This window comes from Dermacentor silvarum, chromosome 5 (assembly GCF_013339745.2).
Source record: "Dermacentor silvarum isolate Dsil-2018 chromosome 5, BIME_Dsil_1.4, whole genome shotgun sequence".
In the NCBI taxonomy this organism is placed as follows: domain Eukaryota; kingdom Metazoa; phylum Arthropoda; class Arachnida; order Ixodida; family Ixodidae; genus Dermacentor; species Dermacentor silvarum.
The window spans coordinates 134,357,111-134,365,367 of NC_051158.1; the positions used below are offsets into that span (position 1 = coordinate 134,357,111).

Below are 8,257 nucleotides of genomic sequence, written 5' to 3' on the forward strand. Positions count from 1 at the left end.
TGACGTAGAGCCAGCGCAGGCGGAGCTTAGCCCCAATCACTCGGTGAACGAGTTGAGGAGGAAATGCATCGCTAGGGAGGAGGGTAACTTGTAATAGTCCATAGCTCTCTTAATATGAGACGCTTCACTTAAATTGTGATGCAAATGTTTTACTGTAGCTGCACCCTACGTGTCTACAAAATTTGTCTGAACCGTTTCAGGGAGCCTTTAAGAAGTGAGCATGCATCAGCTGTGCAATGATAATTCACAAGAAGTGGCAATTGGGGTATGCCCACCAGTTATATCGCCTGCTGTACAAGCCAGTGCCAGAACTAAGAGCAAGGTGCCTATGTCAGCTCTGAAGGTACCTGCAATTAAGAAGTTAAAAATCAGGCATGCTGGTTTTAGGAAAAAGTAGAACAAGCACGAATCAGTCAGATCGTGGCATGTGAAAATAGGAGAAATAGTGAAGAGAAAAAGAAGCCGGACTGTGTTTGAGTTCATTATGCAGAATGTCTTTTTTATAGACAATGTGTATTCAGCTCGGGCAGAGAGGCTCAGCCGCTAATTGTGCCTAAGGCCTTTAGGGAGACAGCGATGGGACTAGGACACGACAGAGTCTTGGCCGGTCACCAAGGCGTGGAAAACACTAACATGAATCACAGGAGAGTTCTTTTGGCCCGGAATCCAGAGTGACATGAAGAGATACCAGAGATCTTGTGATGTGTGCCAATACCAAAGGGACGAGCAGGACGTGCACCCACCGTAGCTTGGTACTTACAATGGTAACGCCCTAACTAACATGCGGAAGAGCAAAAGGAGAAAATCACATTTATAGTTAAAAATGAGTGGTGTATTTTATATTATTTCAATATGAGTGCTGCAATAAATAATATTCCCATGTTCTTTGTTCGCCTGCTAAAAATATACGAAACTGTGCAACTGCTATGTTTAGGCATATCTGGTGCATGTCTGGTTTGCATGTCTGGTTTGCATGTCTGGTTTGCATGTCTGGTTTCCATGTCTGGTTTGCATGTCTGGTTTCCATGTCTGGTTTCCATGTCTGGTTTCCATGTCTGGTTTCCATGTCTGGTTTCCATGTCTGGTTTCCATGTCTGGTTTCCATGTCTGGTTTCCATGTCTGGTCTGCCTGTGTAGCTTGCCCTTCACTGCCCCATAACATATGTCAACAGAGGTTAGGTACAGAGCTTCCCTACTTACTGCCTATTCGGCCACTTCATACAAAGCCCAACCGCAGTACACACATCGCCCGCACATTTTTTTTAAAAATACAGTTGGGGAAATGAATGTACACCCGTGAGCAAAAGTATATGGACCAGGGATTGTGCGATAAAACTCATTTTCTCCTCTGTCTGTGAATGCAACTTGAAATTAGACTGCAGTCTAAACTTGGCATTATGAATTTTCTAGTACACTCGTGAGTTTCCGTTTATGCGCATTAATTACGAAGCAATTCTCTTTTTTCAGCGACCCTGCGATCTGTATACTTTTGCTCACGGGTGTGCTCGCACTGTCACAATTTATTTCATCAAGTCTACATACCCGGTTTATTCCATGCACCTAAAGATAAACTAACATACATGAGCTGGCAAGAAGACAAGTTTCAACTAAATCAGATACGAAAGTCTGACTATCCTCTGTCATTGTCACATTTCCCAACTTTTTGCTTAAAGTCTTTGGATTGCTTCAACCCTTTGTTTCATTCATATGAGCATCGAATAGTTTCACGAAACGGGCTTGCCCTTAAGCAGTTACATTCCAACAAAAGTAACGATAATAATCGTTTCCTTTATTGAAAATTCTACTTGCCTGTCTTGATTGCCTTGTCACGCTGATACGGGCATGATGTTTGCGACCCGGAAGTACCGGGTGCGCAAGAAAGGCAAGGCATGCAAGATAAGCGACGATTATTGTTTGGGGAGAAGGTAAGCCTCAAAGGGTGCAAACATTTCTTGCAGTGTACAACAGAAGTGAACCAATAGCTTTCGTGCACCATCGGTTCTGTCTGAGCCCTTCTTATTTTATTGAGTTGCTTTTGTGGTCAACTCATGTCAAGCATTGCATGTATTTCTTTAAATATAACATTTCTTGAAATTATTTTCAAAAATATTTTTGCCGAATATTCTGTTACTATACAAGGTAATTTCAAATTTTGCCGCCATACAGAAAACTGGCTACGATATTTATTTATTTACCAAGGCACCCAGAGCACCTTCAATAGGCTGTGAGCTTCAGCTCTAAACATAGCTGTACTCGAAACCAGGTCAAGCAACCTTGAGAGTCGTGTGACGTTTTGCGAGAGAAGAGCGGAGAGCCGGAGCTTTTTCAGCCTCAAACAATGAACGCAGTTTGAATTTTTGCCAATTAAACGTTTTTCAACCTTTCTGCCCGCTTCCTCCGCTCACACATGGCGCAGTCGACATCCGCAACCTGCCACAGCCACTTCGCCCGCCAAGTAAGCCGCCGTGCCCTCAATTGAGCGCTGTTGAACGCCAAACCATTCCTAAGCCTACCCAGCCCGGCGTGTCAACGATGTCGTTCATCAACTGGCGTGTTGCCACCGCAGAAGACCTCGCCACGTTGAATGCACAATTGATTAAAACTGAGCTGCAACGCCGAAACCTCTCCACAACCGGTAATAAGGAGGAACTAATCGACCGACTTTTGGTTGATACCGCGAAAGAACCACTGCCAAACCACGAACCCGCGCCATGCGTGCCCGAAATTTCAACGTCGTTCCCGACCATGCCAGTGCCTACGACGTCATTCCCAGCCATGCCAGCCTTCACGTCAGACCCAGCAGAGAACATGCAGCGCATGGCAGTTTTTCTTCACCAAAACATGGCCATTATGATGACCACGATAGCAAGTCACGCGAACCCAGTGCACGTGACAACGCTACCAGACCTCTCAGCTTCGCTGCCTACCTTCAACGGAAGTGGCACCCCTACTTTCAAGCATTGGATCGAAGAGCTCGAGCGCATTCAACGACTTGCACGATGGGAAGACCCAACTCTCCTCGCCATTGCACAAGGAAAGCTACGTGGAGTCGCAGCAGACTGGCATGCCTCAACAGGGCGACAGCTTACCACATGGACCATCTGGAAGGCCGGACTCCAAGAACAATTCGGTGAGCAACTTTCCATGATACAGAAGGTCACAGCCCTCACACAAAAAGCCGGAGAGAGCCTGCAACAGTACACCTTTGCAAAGCTCAAGACCATGTCACGTTGTCCAGTTCCCATTACTGACAAGGAACGCATCGAATACCTCGTTCAAGGCATTCGTGACAACCAGGTAGCCACATCCATCGCTGTTCAGCGACCCCATACCGTGGACGACTTCCTCAGCATTGTATCCGAAGTGGATAGAGCAGTGGACCACGCCCGCCTGATCCGATCTCCACAGCCAGCAGAGCAATTCGCAAGACAGCCAGGACGCCCCCAGCTCCAGAGTGCTACTGCCAGAACTGACAGTGTTGTGAACTCCTCACAGACTGCTCGACCATCTACGTTCCAGCACACCACACGCATGGCACTGCCTCCTCGTATTAACAGCCTACCACCTGCGGACCAAGAGTCGAGGTACGAAGCCATTTCAGCTAAGTATGGTGCCCCAGCATACAGAAAAGGACAAGACTTGAAAGATGCGGTGTGCTACAACTGTCAAGAGAAGGGTCACCTAGCAAATAAATGTGCTACATCAAAGCAACCTTCGGGTGACAACAAGCTGACAGTTCCCAAAGCACCAACAGACTGTGTTGGCCGTGTCGCTGACACCCTGCATGGATCCAAGTTCAGATGTGCCGTCGCTACTGCTCACGTCGAGGGCTGGGAGAGATCAGTGCTTTCCCAGACAGCGGTTCAAATGTCACCATTCTTGCAGCAAGCTTAGCATCAAACCTCAACATCGAACCGTGGACCAAGCCACCTTTGCTTGTCGTCGGCGGAAGCACCGTCATGCCGGAAGGATCTGTCTTTTTGAGGATTACTATTGGGCCTCTATCCGCAGTTGTCAAAGCGGCCATCCTTGAACGGAACGCCCTTCCCCTCATTCTGGGAGAGGATTGGTTTTACGCAGTTCAAGCTGAACTCCACTTCAAACCTCCGAAGCTGCCTGTGATCTGCCAGCCATCTACCAACGTTGTCGTGCAGTGCAAAGAGAAACTATTGCCAAGAATGTCAAATGCAGTAATTTTGACATCTGCATTGTCACGTTTTGATCCCTCGCAACCCACGGCAGAGTCACTTCAATTCGAGTACGAGCCAGACGAGAATGAACCCTTGTGGAGCCAGCTCAACAAGGCGGCCCTAGTTCAACTGGAAACAACATGCCCCACAAGCCCACTCCAGACAAGCTCTTCCAGCCCATTGCCTTCAGACCCACTTGCTAACGTCCCTGACGATCCCCTGAATGACATCTGCCTTGGAGCTCAGCTCAATCACGAAGAACTAGCAGCCGTAAAGCGCATCGTACAACGTCATGCTGGTCTTTTCAGCACACGCCCTAAAGACATCGGTCTCTATGAAGGCATCGAACACGAGATCAAGCTGGTGCCTGACGCCAAGCCCTACGGTCGACAGCCGTACCGTTACTCAGCCAGTGATAGACAATTTCTCGAGCGTCAGACAGCGACTCTGCTTGAGAGTGACATCATCCGACCATCCTATAGCCCATGGGGCTTTCCAGCGGTGGTAGTGACGCAAAACAACAAAAAGAGGCTGTGTGTGAATTACATACCTCGGAACAATATGACAGTGAATGTTCTGCAGCCACTTCCCCAGGCTGACGACATTTTTGATGACCTTGCTGGCAGCTCCCTGTTCGCGGTCTTGGATTTGTGCTGTGCATACTGGCAAATCAGAGTGAAAGAGGAAGACCAGGAAAAAACCACATTCATCACACACCAGGGTACTTTCAAATGGACGCAAATGCCTTTCGGGTTGAAGAATGCACCATCCACCTTTGAAGACTTCTCGCCCGGTGTCACGTAGTGCAGAAACTGCATCTGCTTTGCCGCTGAACGATCAGTGCCGAGTCAGACAGCCCAGACTGCCCACCCATGTACTAGACTATGACCTGTCAACGCAAAACTAGCTTTTCTTTTCCAAGTGGACTTGGACTTCTAAGTGGGGTGGGATGTGAGCTTCAGCTCTAAACATAGCTGTACTCGAAAGCAGGTCAAGCAACCTTGAGAGTCGTGTGACGTTTTGCGAGAGAAGAGCGGAGAGCCGGAGTTTTTTCAGCCTAAAACAATGAACGCAGTTTGAATTTTTGCCAATTAAACGTTTTTCAACCTTTCTGCCCGCTTCCTCCGCTCACAAGGCACTACCCTGAGGGGACTCAATGAAAAATTAACAGACATAACACACATTACAACATGACAAAGTGGCTGGCGACGAGACGTGGCACTGCACATGCTTTTGTGCTCATGTTCCTGGCTATGCGTAACACCAGGGCCGCTATATTCTACGCGTTGGAAAAGCCAACATCCAGTTTCATCTCACGCAATTGGCCTAGGCCGTGACATCGGAATTCATACAACATAGCGGTCCAGATGCTTGCTTCGTCGCAGGGTCAAGAATGTACTTCGGCACACGCTCAAACATCCCAGAAGAACGAAAAAATTGGGCAAGTTGGTGTTGTTTCCCGACAACGGGCAGCGCGAATGACGTGGACAAAGAAAGAACTAGACAGGTTGAGCAATGATTCCACAACATTTGTCTGCACCTGTGTTTGTGTCACACACATTAACGTGTTTCACAACTTACCGCCTTGGAGCTGAGCTTGCAAGGTGCACTTTTTCAGACACAAAAGCTAGCAGTGAGCTTTTCGATAGAAAGCAAGCCTGTACGACCTCTCTTTGCCAATCTCCATGTATCCAAGAAAATGCTTTTTTTTTATCACAGAAGGATATGACAGATATAGTGGGTTACAGTGGCAAACGAAAGCATTCATTGCATTTCCTCTGCTGCCTTTCTATGAAGCACATCCAAGTCCTGATTTGGGCACTCTATTATGTGTGTACACGATGGTGGGTAAGGTGATGATCGTTGGGATGATGGCTTCTATGCCCAAACTGGCATTTAACTTATGCATTGTACAATTCATTCAGACTCGAGAGAAGTAAAATTTCGCTTGAGATCGAATAGTCTTATGCATAAATAATAAAGTCATCTGTAGACACCGTTCACAGTGCAACACGTAGCTGCAGAGTAAACCTGCGAGTTGCAACACTGTATGAGCGTGATGAACAAAGAATTGGCTATGCTCCAACCCTGCCCCCTCCAAAGCGGAACTCTCCTAGTAAACAAGACCGCGAACGGATTCTCCACACTACATGCCCGCTTCTGTAACATGGGTAACATGAATGAACATCAGGCACGTCGTAGTACAACGGCGTTATCTGAGGCGTAGTTTCGACAACGCTGATAACATTCGTCAACACGTGAAGCAACATACAACCCGCCTTCAAAAGCGCAGCTAGGCGCGGTCAGCGGCGTCAACGAACACACGCATCAAAAAAAGTCATAATTCTTTGTGAACGCTTTGAGCAAGAACCCACATGATTCAGAGAACAGGGCTAAGCTAAGGACACGTCGCAAAAAAAAAAAAAAAAAGAAAAAAAAAAAGGTCACGTCACCCATCGCTAGGGAAGTAATTTAGAATTTGCGCGCCTTCCGTCGCAACGTTGCTCTGCGGTCAGCGCTGACGCCACAATCCGTGGTGTCACAAAAAAGAACCCGCTTTGTCCGGTTTGTTTGCAGACGTGGCTACCCACTAGGCCGTTTGCAACAGGTTGTGTCAAATACAGATGACGAGCCACTGCTTTCGGGGGGTGGGGTGTTCGTCACAATTACAAGCGATCGCCACAAGACGTAACAGCAAGGAGCTGCAAGGAACAAGCCTGCGCTTAAAACGCTGTGACGCACAGCGCGAGTCAACTGCCCAAATGACGACGGTTGGAATGAGGGAAGTCCGCGTGTTCTGTTGTCATTTCACGCTGCACTACGTTTCGAAAGCGCTGCGCGTTGGCACTCGAGTGCACGCGCTTCAAGCGAAATCCCAAGTGATCGTCGATTGCGAGCCAGGTATATAAGCATAAATAGTATCTGTCACTTCACGTAAGAGGCGACAGGGCCGACGAACACCGTGTGATACGCGTGGCACATCGTTGCTTTCACGCTCCACTGCAAATGCCGAGCGAATGTACTCACCCGATGCGACGACGGCGGCGAAGAACGGCTTCGAGTCACAGCAGCTTCGCACTTCACGAGGCCATTGTCATCGAGTAGCCGGCGGACGACGCAGTCAGTCAAAGCGACAGCCGGTAATGCCGCGTGTCGACCACGTAGCAGTTCATCGTGTGCACAGGGGAGCACTTTAGCAGTGACGTTTATGACCAGTAGCGCAGATGATGCTCGAAGCACAACACAACAGGCTCTTCGAAGTAGCTCTCAGCCGCCTGGCTCGCGGCAAGCTGTTTATGCGCGTAGTGCGCGAGAGCGCCGATGCGAGGCACTAACAGCGGTAGCGGTAGTGTAAAACTTCATCATCATCATCATGACAGGTTTTCGTCCACAAAATCTTCACCCACAGCGGAGTGGGTGCAGCAAAATCATGAACCAGCCCTGCACCTTTCCTGCACCTTTTGAAACGAACGGCGTGGTTCAGCAGGCGCCATTGCTGCACCGCTGAAACGAATGGCAAGGTGCAGCACCTCGTGAACTGGTTCATGCGGTGCAGGCGAATCAAACGTACCCCAGGTGCGCGGCAGCAGCACAGCAGACGACACAGCACATGGGCGCGAGCGCCGTTGAAACCCCGCTTATGCACGTCTGATGTGTCTACGCAAGTGTGGTGTGTATTTACGCCCCAGAATTCGATCATATCTGCAGTTCAGATCCTCTCAAACTTACGCAGTCCGTGCACATTAGTCGGACATAACATAACGCCTGCACCGCGTCTGCACCTTGGCATTCGTTTGGAGTGTCGCGCTGTGCCTGCACCACAGAAATCGAGCTGCACATTTTCTGAACTTCTCGTGAACCACCGTGAACTGGTTCACAGTGGTGCAGGCGAATCGAACGGACCCAAGGTGTCCGCATCCACCCCCATTTAAAAGACTATGCAAATTGCACGCGCCAGAAGCAATTACATATGTTTGGGGTACGCGCGGGGCAGAACGAAGGCATTTGTCATGAATAAAAAAGTCGCAGTTTCGCCCGAAAGGCGGATCATCGATTGCGATAACAAA

At 48.7% G+C, this 8,257-nt stretch overlaps 1 protein-coding gene across 4 annotated transcripts in view; it reads right to left on the reverse strand.

Moving 5' to 3' along the window:
* LOC119453769 (putative sodium-coupled neutral amino acid transporter 10) overlaps nucleotides 1-7,481 on the reverse strand; it is a 101,971-nt gene extending 94,490 nt beyond the window's left edge. For 2 of the 4 annotated variants that reach the window (XM_049668497.1, XM_037715822.2), the window contains exon 1: nucleotides 7,218-7,480. The gene's annotated coding sequence lies outside the window, so the exon portion shown is untranslated. Of the gene's footprint in view, nucleotides 1-7,217 lie in introns of all 4 variants that reach the window. The other 2 variants (XM_037715823.2, XM_037715824.2) reach the window with 2 other exon arrangements.
* Nucleotides 7,482-8,257: the final 776 nt, after the last annotated feature.